Source organism: Toxorhynchites rutilus, chromosome 1 (genome assembly GCF_029784135.1).
Source record: "Toxorhynchites rutilus septentrionalis strain SRP chromosome 1, ASM2978413v1, whole genome shotgun sequence".
NCBI lineage: Eukaryota > Metazoa > Arthropoda > Insecta > Diptera > Culicidae > Toxorhynchites > Toxorhynchites rutilus.
Window position 1 is genome coordinate 130793586 of NC_073744.1, and position 14351 is coordinate 130807936.

At 38.5% G+C, this 14351-nt stretch overlaps 1 pseudogene; it reads left to right on the forward strand.

Moving 5' to 3' along the window:
* Window positions 1-12213: 12213 nt before the first annotated feature.
* On the forward strand, window positions 12214-13979 carry LOC129761443 (DNA damage-binding protein 1-like; annotated as a pseudogene).
* The last annotated feature ends 372 nt before the right edge of the window (window positions 13980-14351 follow it).

A 14351-nucleotide genomic window follows, 5' to 3' on the forward strand; every position in this document is an offset into this window, starting at 1 on the left:
TTTTTGCATCAATTGATAGGAAATATATCTACGCATCTATCATAACGAATAACATTTCATTTTTCTTGAGATAAATAATTGAATAATTGTGAAATATCAAGCATTGTCAAAATGCACTATGTGCCCATTTTTGATTGGTCCATTTTGTGCTCCTCAAATCATACCGACCAAAACGGGCAACCAGAGCAGCAGCGAAATAGAATGAAGCACGATTGGAAAGGAAAAAGAAAAAATATGAACGAGACATTGGTCGCAGTCTCACACATGCGTAATTCTCAAGCCAGCCAGTCAGCTTAAAAATCCCCGCTCCGCTGCCGTAAGGATTATTCTCATCCAAACCGTACACCACATCGGTTCGCATCAAAACACATCAACAAACCAACCCAAGCAGCCATGTCTGGACATGGTAAAGGAGGAAAAGTGAAGGGAAAGGCGAACTCCCGCTCGAACCGTGTTGATCTGGAGTTCCCCGCAAGGGTAGCTAGGCCGAGCGCGTTAGTACCAGTGCACCAGTCCACCTAGCCGGCGTTATATAGTTTCGGCCGCCGAAGTGATCGAGTTAGCTGGTAAAGCTGCTCGCGACGATAAAAAAACCCGCATTCGGAACAGAACACATTCGGTTCGGTGGACATCAAGACAACAGGCAGTTGCAGCGAGTGGCGAGTGGCAAACGCAATCGCAAAACGGCATCAGGTAGCAGAAGAAAAAAGTTTGTTCTTTATACAAACTGCTTTGGTGGCAAATCCAGAACAAGGCGGCATCGAGGGCGTTCGAATAGGTTTTTTTTTCAAAACCACGAGTACAAAGTTTTCTAAATTGGAACCATTCCATAAAACAAGGCGCTTTTCAGGGCCATTAAACCTTCCAAAAAAGAGTTTAGGAAATACAGTTCAATGCTTTCTAAAACATTATCCAAAATAATAAAAAAAAACACAAATTGATTTCTTCATAATTTGTTTGCCAGGATCTGATGAGTATGTGAATTTGGCAGTTGTTCTGAGCTTATTGATAGTTGGGAACTTTCCAGATTATTAAATTTTCACCAATTCTTAAATTGTTTCCAGATTGAAGGTACAGTAATTTACAATTAGTTCGACATTTAGCTAATTGGACGGACATGTAATGCGACTTATTTTGTTGGACATTTTTGTAAACATAGAGATCCAAATTATGACCCCACATTGAAAGTCGACACTGTACCACTGTCATCGTAAATGTTCAATTACAGGTTAAAATCGCCTCCAAGGCGACACTGAGTGGTGGTAATGCGACGTGCCATTGAATGTAATTTACTGTAAAATATGTCACAAGCTGGATTGGAAGAAATTTTCCAACTGTGAAAGCTGTGGCGAGTGGCAAATGCAATCAGAAACAGAAAGGTTTAGCCGAACAAGATGGGGATATCCAGTGACAACAAAACAATAAACTCTTTAGATTGAAGATAATTTTGTGATCCTGAAAAGGACCCTTTTTAGCCTGCATGTGAATCCAACGAGCGAACAAATCGTAATGAATGTATTTTTTTGCCATCGCTCCCTTTTAACGCTCATTCGTTCGTCTCGTTGGACTCGCCCCTCTGGCTGAGTCTGCCGATTTGTCTCTATCCTGTGAGTGTGTACCGCTAGAGTATAAAACACGCGGACCCCAAAAAATATCTTATTTTCTTTCAAACCGTAAACCCGTGTGGTTGTACGGCATCGGCATCGTGAACGTAACAAAAAAGGACAAGTTAAGGGAAAGGCAAAGTCTCACTCGAACCGTGCAGGTCTCCAGTTTCCTGTTGGTCGCATTCACTGATTGCTCCGCAAGGGTAACTAGGCCGAACGGATTGGTGCCGGAGTACCAGTATACCTATGAGCGATTATAGAGTTTCGGCCGTCGGAGTGCTCGAGTTGGCTTGCAAAGCTGCTCACGACAATCAGAAAACCCGCATCAAAAACAGAGCAGCTTCGGTTCGGCGCTCATCAAGGCAACAATTAGTTTCAGTGAGTGGCAAAGTGTTTCTCCGGCACGTCGCATTAAATGTAATTTACTGAACAACATGTCACGAGCTGGATGGGAAGAAATTTTCCAACTGTGAATGCTGTGGCGAGTGGCAAACGCAATAGCTAAACAGGAAGGTTTAACCGAACAAGATGGGGAAATTGAGTGATAACAAAAACACAACACCAAAGGTTCTTTTCAGAACCATCAACATATTCATAAAGAGTAAACAGTAAACTAATCCATTTTTCAGGTAGATAGGTAGGTATTCACGTAGGAGAAGAAAATAAAACAATATATTTAAAATATATATTTAACAAAAGCTGTCCCCATTGTATAGTCCTACGTCACTCCGGTTATGTCCCCGACATTACCCACCCGTCTTTTTTTCTTTTTCCTTTCCAATCGTGCTTCATTCTATTTCGCTGCTGCTCTGGTTGCCCGTTTTGGTCGTTACGATTTGAGGAGCACAAAATGGACCAATCAAAAATGGGCACATAGTGAATTTTGAGAATGCTTGATATTTCACAATTATTCAATTATTTATCTCAAGAAAAATGAAATGTTATTCGTTATGATAGATGCGTAGATATATTTCCTATCAATTGATGCAAAATTGATGCAATTGATTTGCGATCTATTGAGAAATGCTCGAGTTATAAGCGTTCCAAATCTTGCATTTTTCCTACTTGTTCAGTGCCTAGATTTCCATTTCACCTCCTATATCTTTCGGTTAGACGTAGTCCTACGTCAAAACGGAAATTGAATGACAGACAAAAGTTACAGGAGGGTTGTGTCCTAGACACGACCGCATAGTTGACGTAGGATTCCGTCGGACTATCTGTTGATTTTGGATATGTTTGAATAATTACATCGCTAATTCGGTGGCCCTGAAAAGGGCCGTTTTGTTTGGTTGTTGGGTATTGTTTATTCACTCCACCAGTGTTTACCGAGTGAGGATGACGGAAGGATGGTAAACAGTCGTTGGATAGAGCGTATCAGATACCGAAGTGGAGCGAGATATGATGAAAATCGCCCTCTGTGATCCAAGACGAGATGCCTCCTGTGTTATGTATGGATGAAATAAAGAGAAAAAAAAATTCACCACATACAATTTTACACTTACACTTGTGCTAATTTTTTTACAAAACACGATCGGTCATTGATATGTAATTTCATGAAGCAACCAACATTGAAGTTCCAAATTTAAATTTCATTTGCTATAATTAATCGTATCACTCACCTTACTTGCAATTCAAAATTGCACCCGACTTGCATATATTTGCAATGCCGATTTCCCTCGGGCACCTTGGTTTTGATGTGTCTGTTAGGGAACAAATTTCAGTGAGAACAAAAGCTCCTCTACTTTAATGCATTTGCAATGCCGATTTCCCCTAGGCAGCTTGGCTTTGATGTCTCTGTAAGGGACCCGCTGCATATGTCGTCAATTTCGACCAATCAGAAGTGGTTATATCCGTTAGAATAGGAGTTGAGATTTTTCAATTATTCTATAGTTAGTTACATGATATATATTATTTTATTCAAGGTGAAAAATTGTTATAGAGTGCCGAAATCGTTTGATGCAAAAATCTCATCAATCCATCATGAAATAACTGAGTAATAAGCGTTTGAAATTGGACATTTTTCACGATGCGATCGATTTTCGTTTTTCAATTTGTACCCCCATATGTTCCCGAATGACGTAATCCTACGTCAAAAGATAAAAAAAGGAAAAAAAACCAAAAAGAAGAAGGAAGATGTGTGGTGCGTAGAAGAGAGATTAAATGCACAATGCCCTACCCCTCGCAGCTGACAGTATAACAGTGATGTTGGTGTTATATCATAGCAGCAGTAGTAGCACACATGTCACATCATTTCCTCCTTCAGCAGACAACGGTCGAATAGGTAAGCCACAATATTTCCTCTCTGTATCGGGTGATTTCACTGTAGGCTTATACTACCGGAATTGAGGAACCCTTGCAGTGAATATCGGAAGCTCCACACCAGTATTGGTTAACTTCGTTAGTAGCAGCTAGTTGTTTTAAGGATAAAATACATTCCCAAACTAGCTTTTGAAATCCGTGCTGATTGTTACTAATTTGTTGCTTACAATGTAACAACATAGGCGGCAGAACTACGAGTTCGAAAAGCTTTGAACGAACGAACGTGATGAATTATAGAGGTTTGAAACTTTTCAGTTCATTCGCCTCTAATAGAAAAGCTTTGAAGTAGCGCATAAGGTAGAAATACCCCTGTAGTTGTCGATGTTTGATTTGTACCTTTTCTTGTGCACCGGAAACATATACACCGTTTTCCAAAGGACAGGAAATTTACCGGTTGACAATGGTAGTCCAAACAAGAGACGAAGCGGAGCAAGTAGCGGCTGAGCGCACTTTTTAGTACCAGTGACGGAATACCATCGGAGCCAGCTGACATCGATGACTTCAATTTGGCCACAGCCTCGAGGATCCAATCATTGTTGACAAGAATTCGATGCAATGAGAGCATTTCTGGCGGCTGTCGATACTTGTTCGGATGATAGCGTGGTATTATCAAACATACCCGACAATTTGAGCGCGAACATTCGATGTATATCATCTTTTAAGAACATTGACGAAGGCAAACCACTTTCTTTTCGTAGATCGGTAATATATTACCAAAAGGCTTTCGGGTTACATTTCAGCTTCTGTTGGATGCGAGTCTGATGGTTAGCAAAGCAGCGTTTGCATTGCGACTTATAAACTTGGTTCAGTCTACGGTAGTGTTCTCTCAGCGATAGCTCGACGTGATTTGTGGAGCAACGTACTCGAGCCCTGGAATACTGGCTGAGTGCTGCCCTTTTTAGAGTCTTCAATTGTCTGAGCTATTTTGTCATCCACGGAACACGATTGTCAGGGAAGGACTGTTTCGGAACATGCCTGTCGTGCAGAACTTTCCGAAAAGTCGGCGATGGCGAGTATTAACAATCCCCGAAGCGGGATACTTAGACGACCTAGGAAGCATCGAGCTTGAATTAATCAATGCTGAAAAGTTCGACTTGATCTCCTTCTTCAGCTCGCAGAGTATTTCTTTTTTCATGCCTTCTTTTATTTCGTTGTGCGCAGAAACTACTTTCTCTTGGCCGGAGTCGTAAGCCGCATTTACTGCAAACCTCACGCGTATATCATTCATGAGAGACGTGCACGATATGCACATCCAGAAAACCTGATGATTAAAACAATTAAAAAAACAATATCCATCTCCCTGAAGGTCTACAGACGTTGTACTGCTTTTTTTCGTGGACTCAACAGAACTTGAGCTTGAGTAGACTGTACACTACGTAGATGCTCTCCGTGATTGACCTGAATCAGCGAAATTGCACGAAAAACATACCGAATGACGTTTAGGAGTAGCAAATCACTCTCATTGTGCTAGTTTCGGTGAATCAAACTTTAAATAGGCAATAACGAAGTAGACCACGTTTTCACAGTCACCAGGGGAAAGTAACAATCAGGATGTGATTGGGAGTTTATCTCCTTGGGGGCTTTGCACCCTCTGTTCTGGTTCTTATTAGTTTCATGCTCGTTTTCGGATATGCTACTATAGAGATCCTTAATTCGCTGGCGGAATTTGTTGAACTTAACAGCCCATTAAACTCAGGTGCATCGGATGGTATGAATGCTAATCGATTTCACGCTGCTGACAGATCGGTTATTTTTGTATTTCTGAAAATGCTAGATCCCATAAAGAGATTAGATCTTATTCACAACATTGTTCCGTCAATGAACCTAGTCCATAGCTGCAGCTCTCCAACTCCGAACCGCACCGACTCTTCCTGCTTCATCTGATCGGAACGCGTAGAATTCTTCTTTATCGTCATCAGTGCTTCCTAGATGAGGGTTGTTGATAAGGGAGACAGAGAGGAGGTTACACATAAACACATACAGACATTATGGGACAATATATGATCGAGAGGGTGGACTGGGAGGCTGGATGTTGGGAGGGGGCAATAATGAGCCTAGAAAAAGAACTAGGAGACTTGCCTAGTTCTTTTCCACTGCGATCGCCGAAAAAAGAAAATTAAACAGTGATAGTCGAAGAAGATAGACGTTGAAAAGTTGAAGTGCAGTTACAAATTAAAGAGGAAGGAGAAAAGACAGAGGAAAAATATTGAAGAGGGAATCAGGTAATTTGAAGAATAGAAGCAAGAGAAAATGTGCAGATTTGTCCTCGTCTGAAGGGATCAGAACCCATTATTTGAGGCGTAAGCCTTGACGGCCATTGCGGATACAGCCAACCACGCGTGTTCCAGCTCCGTCAGCCCCCAGAATCATCAACCAGACAACCAGTGAGGACCAGCCGGCCGGCCATCACACACGATACACACAAAATTGTAAGTGGATAGAAATAAAGAAAAGATAGTTGGTGTTTTAAATTCGTGTTCCGAGAAAAGTCCAAGTGAGCAGACCTTGGGATCTCCGAATCCCACGCTCGAGCTAGCCTGCAAGAGGTGTTGAAGCTCGCCTCCGACAGTCCCCGTGGCTAGACCAGGGACTAGAGGATTTGTTGAGGTCCGTCTGGCTGAGAGTGAGCAGTAATAATATAGAAGGTGTATTTGTATATGAAGTAAAATTCTGATTATATGCGAGTGTAGCATGAGCAAATTTATAACACATGCGAATTGGGGGTATTGGGGGTATTAAAAGTTATTCTAAACGCCCTAACTGCTAAGTTTTGATTGGCTCGATTTACGGTTTCCTCAACACAGACTTCAAAATCGATGTACCTGTGGAAATCCGTTCTGCAAATATACATGCAAGTCGGGGATATTTTTGTTCCCACCGAGCTGGGTTTCCCTAACACGGACTTCAAAATTAATGTGCCTGGGGGAATCCGCTTTGCAAATACTTCAAGTCTGGGGTATTTTGACGTAGGATTACGTCTTTCGGGAACATATTGGGGTACAAATTGAAAATCGAAAATCGAGCAGATCGTTAAAATTGTCCAATTTCAAACGCTTATTGCTCAGTCATTTCATGATGGATTGATGAAATTTTTGCGTCCATCGATTTCGGCACTCTACATAACATTTTTTTATATGGAAGAAAGTAATATATGTCATAAAAATAACTATCGAACAATTGACAAATCCAACCCCTATCCTAACGGAAATACCCTCTTCTGATTGGTCGAAATTGACGGCACATGCGGCGGTTCCCTAACAAAGACATAAAAACCAAGCAGCCTGGGGGAAACCAGCATTGCAAATACATGAAAGAAGGGGGAGCTTTTGCTTCCACCGAAATGTGTTCCGTAACAGAGACATCAAAACCAAGCTGCCTGGGGAAAATCGATATTGCAAATATATGCAAGGCGGGGGCATTTTTATATTAAGGTAAGTGATACGATTAATTCTAGCAAATAAAATTTAAATTTGGAACTTTAATATTGGTTGCTTCGTGAAATTTCATATCAATGACCGATCGTGTATTGTGAAAGATTTAGCACAAGTGTAAGTGTAAAATTATATGATGGCAGTTGTGTTAAAAATGACTATATATATATAAAAACGATTTATTTCAGTTTTCATTAATAAAAACCAAGCTGTGTTCCCGCTCGAGAACGGGTCGTTTGGTTTAAGCTGTCAGTTTGGTTGTGTTCATTTTCACCCAAGAAATGTTTATACAGCGAGAAAAATTGGAAAAGTGAAGAAATATTAGAAAAAGTGATTTCCCATGTGCCCTTTATATAGTGTTAAGTGTTGTTAGTCTAATTAAAATTCGCATTGGGTTGAATAAACACTCAGAAAGCAAAACTTATAATAGAAAATTACCTTTCCATTTCAAATATGTTTTCCCTTTATTAAAGAAACATGTCTTTACTGATGAGAAAAATTGATGAATGTATTCGGTATTGGCAATTATCTTGTGTTACATTGGTGGATTTTTTCCAATTTCGTCTAGGATCACAGATTGTGGTTTTCATCATATCTCGTTTCACTTTGGCATCTTTTATCTGATACGTGCCATCCAACGACTGTTTACCATCCCTCTATCATCATCACTCGGCAAACATTGGTGGAGTGAACAAACAATACCGGAAAACCAAACAAAACGAGCCTTTACAGGGCCACCAAATCATTATCAAAGAGTCTGTAATTTTCAAACATATCCAAAATCAACAGATAGCCTAACGGAATTCTACCTCAACTATGCGGTCGTGTCTCGGACACAACCCTCCTGTGACTTTTTTTGGTGTTGAGTCCTTTTGTTATCGTTTGTCGTTGTGCAGACCGGAATATGTTCCCCTATAGAGATGGGCAAAACGGTTCACTTTAATGAACCGTTCAATGACCAACCGTTCACTTAAGTGAACTAGTTCTTTTGAATAGTTCACTCACTCTTCCGTACATTAGAGGGATATGCCATAGCAAGTATGAAAAAGTGTGAGATGTTATGTAGGACTGTTCATTCATAAAATGCTTTTTGTTAGCAAATAATTATATGTCCGAATATTGTTAAAAAATCTTAGCAGAATAGAAAATCAAACTATGATTTTGAAATTTTGATTTAGTTTGAGCCGTGATTCATTCTTTTCAGCACAAATCTTACTGAAATAGTCACCCTCGACTCGATAATATAAAATTAAAACTTCATTTGATAAATAATCGAACAATCCAAGAATCAAGAACCATCTTAAGAACCACCGTATCCTGGAATATTGCAGTTCATGTGAACTGTTGCCCAGTAAAAAAGAACGACCGTTCGTTCACTCTTTTTGATGAATTAGTTCTTTTGAACAGTTCATGAGCGGTTTGCCCATCTCTATTCCCCTAAAACGTACTTTCAAACTGAGAAGCCTGGGAAAATCGTCATTTCAGATACTAGAGGTGAATGAACTTTCGCGGTTCGAGAACTACGTAAACATGAGATGCGCAATAATTACAGAGGGAAATGTAAAATACAATGATCGTTTAACAATTCTTCCGTTCACATATTTTGGTAGTCCTAGGCATCATATCAAACGTATAAGGACGTTCATCAAAGGGCCTGGCCGGGTAAGGGAGTAAAAAGTGCCCCCAAACCAAATCACTAGCTGTATGGCAAATATAGTAAAGGATATTAAATAAGAAATTTTGGTGGTTTATTTGAACCCCTATGTGGTTTGACGTAGGATCTATAGTGAAAAACGTACTTTTCGTTAATTTCACGCCATCCTCAAAAGATCCGAGATAAAAATTTGAAAAAAATACTGAATGTGCATCTTACTACGATGTATCAAAAAAAATTATCAAAAAAAAATTTCATCAAAAATTTTAGTACTAAAAAAAATAATGAAATCTTGAAAATTTTTTTTTTGGGATTTAGAGATTCAGTACTACTCTAATTCATATTTTAATGTGTTTCTACGGCTTTTCTAGATATGTGTGATTTTTTTCAGATTTTTTTCAGTGTTGCGCGGTATCAAAAAATTTTTTTTTTATGTTTCCAAAGAGTGGTTAGGTAAGGGAGTAAAAAGTGCCCCCAAACCAAATCACTAGCTGTATGGCAAATATTGTAAAGGATATTAAATAAGAAATTTTGGCGGTTTATTTGAACCCCTATGTGGTTTGACGTAGGATCTATAGTGACAAACGTACTTTTTCGTGCATTTCACGCCATCCTCAATAGATCCGAGATAAAAATTTGAAAAAAATACTGAATGTGCATCTTACCACGGTGTATCAAGAAAAATTATCAAAAAAATAATTCATCAAAAATTTTAGTATTAAAAAAAAATTATGAAAATTTGAAAATTTTTTTTTGGGATTTAGAGATTCAATACTACTCTAATTCATATTTAAATGTGCTCTTACGGCTTTTCTAGATTGATAAATATCGTCAAGCTGTTTTTTTTTAAATATCTAATAATAAAAATAAAATAATAAAAAAGAAAAATACACAGTACAAAAAAATGTTATAGATTTTCTGGCATTTCGAAATTTTGAAAAAAAATATAACTTTGAGACCACAAATTCGATTTGTTTTTTTATTTTAATCTTTCAATTGAAAACCACGAATACAATAAAATAATCGATTTCAAAAAAATAAAAATAATAATGCAGACGATGAAGAAAATTATTTTGTGTCACACAATGCTCTTAAAAATTCAGGAAAAATTACGCCACATGTAGAAAAAAGACACATACGAACGCATTTAAATAAAAATTTGAGCAGGAGTGGGTCTCAAAGTTATATTTTTTTTTTCAAAATTTCGAAATGCCAGAAAATCTATAACATTTTTTTGTACTGTGTATTTTTTTTCATTTTATTTTTAGTATTAGATATTTGAAAAAAAAAACAGTTTGAAGATATTTATAAATCTAGAAAAGCCGTAAGAGTACATTTGAATATGAATTAGAGTAGTACTGAATCTCTAAATCCAAAAAAAAAATTTTCAAAATTTTAATATTTTTTTAGTACAAAAATTTTTGATGAAATTTTTTTTGATAATTTTTCTTGATACACCATGGTAGGATGTACATTCAGTATTTTTTTCAAATTTTTATCTCAGATCTATTGAGGATGGCGTGAAATAAACGAAAAAGTACGTTTTTCACTATAGATCCTACGTCAAACCACATAGGGGTTCAAATAAACCACCAAAATTTCTTATTTAACATCCTTTACAATATTTGCCATACAGCTAGTGATTTGGTTTGGGGGCACTTTTTACTCCCTTACCTAACCACTCTTTGGAAACATAAAAAAAAAATTTTTTGATACCGCGCAACACTGAAAAAAATCTGAAAAAAATCACACATATCTAGAAAAGCCGTAGAAACACATTAAAATATGAATTAGAGTAGTACTGAATCTCTAAATCCCAAAAAAAAAATTTTCAAGATTTCATTATTTTTTTTAGTACTAAAATTTTTGATGAAATTTTTTTTTGATAATTTTTTTTGATACATCGTAGTAAGATGCACATTCAGTATTTTTTTCAAATTTTTATCTCGGATCTATTGAGGATGGCGTGAAATGCACGAAAAAGTACGTTTGTCACTATAGATCCTACGTCAAACCAGATAGGGGTTCAAATAAACCGCCAAAATTTCTTATTTAATATCCTTTACAATATTTGCCATACGGCTAGTGATTTGGTTTGGGGGCACTTTTTACTTCCTTACCCGGCCAGGCCCTTTATTTGTAACGCAGAACCCTTATTCTCATTTACGGCCGTATCCGTATATTCATTCGTCGGATGCGATACGTCGTCATAGAAAAAGCTATCCTCATTTACGGCCGTATTTCTGTGTACTAGATTTACTTGAGAAAACTACTTTATCGACATCGATGACAGATGTTTTTTTTTTTATTTCTACACTTGTTTTCGATTAGGAGCATTGTGTACAGTCTTTATCGGAGGAAGAAACAGAAAAAAAACCGAAGTTCCCGATTTCCTACAGACATTTTGATGTGCGAATGTCGATTATAGGCAAATTTATCGTGTTACTCCAATGACAGCACGATTGATCTAATGTGATAACAAATCGATAGTATGTGAATGGAATCCGCCGGATGATAAGCGCATTGGCGTAGTCGCGTGAAATTCATGCCAGTTTGTGTGCAACTGCCTACGACATTGCATTGCAATTAAAGCAGACAAGTTGGTGCAAAAGAGGTATTGAAAAATTTCTCTATGTTCAAAGAAAAATTTTAACGCTTTCGCGTGAGTTCTGTTACATACTAATCTTTATTCAAAATTTGTACAATATATATATACATGGTTCCTTAAACTAAGATTGACGAGGAATATCTCCTCTTTCTCTCTTGAAACCGATAACATATCGGTTTCGTTTAGATTATTCTATTTTCCTTTCCCTCTCTCCATCATAATCGTAACATGCAGTCTGAGACGGCTGCACTGTCCTAAACAAACACATTAAGTTTATAGCACCCCGTTGGTGCGCCTAGTGCTTATCGCGCTGCGCATGATGGAGAGGGTGATAATTGCATCTCAAGTGGTGCATATATATTTACATCTGTTTACAAGACGCAATCTGTATGCTGCGCCTTGTTTTAATTCAAACTAAGTTGTTGACTTTTTCCCTTTTGGGATTTATGATAACCAATAGCTTCGTTGGTGGGTTACAAGCATTTTAACTTAATTATACAAAGCAGACAAATATTTGTGTTTGCCTTGGTCTTACATATAGTTTGTCCTCAACTTCGCTGGGGTCTTTTCTAAATATAATTTCAAAGATTGCTTATGTTATGGATCTGTCACTCGATCCGCGATAAGCCTCAGCTGACCGTAACAGGTATGAAACGGCTAATTGCACATGTTCACAATAACAATGTTCTTTTCCCTCAGCACTATCACACTCACCCATGAATGAAAGCTCCAGTCGTTCGAAACTGGTTGCAGTAGGTTTTTGGACCGATATCTATTTTTGCTTCGTCATGGAGAAAAATACCAACAGAGTAATAGACCAAAGAAAGTTACGCTTGGAATCCAGCTGACTTCTGAAAATTTTCCGGTCACTTTCGACAACAAACGTGTTCGCCTGTTCTGATTGCCTAACCGATAATTACAGTTCTAAGTTGGTTTTCTCGAATGTCAACGTGTAAAAAGTAAATCATATGTGCTCACTAAATGCCGATCAGGCTCTTGCAATCAAAAATTCTGTTATTTTTGGTATAATTGATGAGGTTCAAAAGTTGCACATTCGAACGGTACCAATGGGTGAGTCGGTACGTCGTTTCGGTGTTATAACGGTGCGAATGGATCTTCAGGACTCGAGTGGACTGACTCCTTCGAGTTAGAGCGCGCCGACTCTGACGACAAATGTAACTTCCTCAAACAACATGGGTCTGCTTAATCCAGGAGCCAGCAATGCCAAGTTCGGCTAAGAAGCTGAAATTCAAGTCTACATATCAACGAGCAGAATACGTTCGAGGTGCTACATGTACCTCAATTCATGCAAACGGAGTAGACTATGTCACTGATTTCGGTGTAGTTGTGTAACGATTCGAATACTTTTACATTGTCGGCACAGCATTGGTCAATCCAGAGCAACTAGAACCCAAAGTAAAAAGGATTATCATCTATCACTAGCGAGAAGTTAGCGAGAAGGACATCAAGGGTGCGTGCTATTCCCTCGTTGAGTTCAACGGCCGAGTATTGGCTAGCCTCAATTAAAAAGTACGATTGCATGAATGGACTGATGATCAGGATTTGCGACTTGAATGTAGCCATTTCAATAATGTGTTGGCATTATATTGTAAAATTTGGGGTAAGCTAGATTAATGCAATCACTTGTCTTCCTCAGAGTAACGTTCTTTCTGATTGATCTGATTTGATGCGATCTATCACGCTGCTGCATTGGCTATCCGACGGAAAGTTGTTTTGAGGAGACCGCTCGCGACTATAATCCAAATTGAATGACAGCAGTAAAAATATTAGATGACGGTGCCTTCCTCGGGGCGGATAACAGCAACAATGTATTTGTTTGCCTAAAAGATGGGTAAGTAGGATTTCCGTAGCTCGGTTTATCATATGAACAATTTTTGTATTTATTTGAAGGGGCGCAACAACGGATGACGAACGTCAGCAAATACCAGAGGTAGCTTAATCCCATCTCAGTGATATGATGAATATATTCCGCCACGGTTCGCTCGTGATGCACAACATCGGTGAGCGAACGACGCCGACAACGGGCTGTGTGCTATTTGGCATAATCAGCGGTGCAATTGATCTGGTCACACGAATACCACCTGATAATGAACTATTAATTTCTTCGAAAGTTACAAGAAAGTTTGACTGACATAAACAAATCTGTTGGCAGAATTGATTATTCGTATTAGCTTAGTTTACACACCGAAATGAGAACGGAACGTTGCGAGGGATTTATTGATGGAGACCTTGTAGAAAGTTTTCTGGATTTAATTCGGGAATAAATGTACGATGCATTAGGGTTGTGGATCGACGTGGATGGAGCTAAGGAGGAAGCGGTTGTAGAAACGAGAAATTAAACACTTTTCTAAAAATGTTTATTAATGAATCAACTCATTAATCATGTTGTATATTTCCTAGCGTTCGCATCTTTGAATGAATGAATAGGTTAGTTGACTCTTCCGAATGCGATCATATTACTCATTCTTATTCGACAGTTTCTTTCGCTCGAGCTGATCCTGCAGTGTGATGCCTTTCTTGAGCTCCGCCTCAAGCGAATCTATTCTGACACCACCACCGTGGCTTTCATCACTGAGCAGACCTGAAGGACCATTTCCATCTGCAGATGACAACAGAGGAACCACATTAGAATGACCAGCTGTACCTGTTGCTGCTGTTGGTGCAACTGAAGCTGGTGGTGGTTTCCCACTGAAGCCTGTGTGCATTGGAGT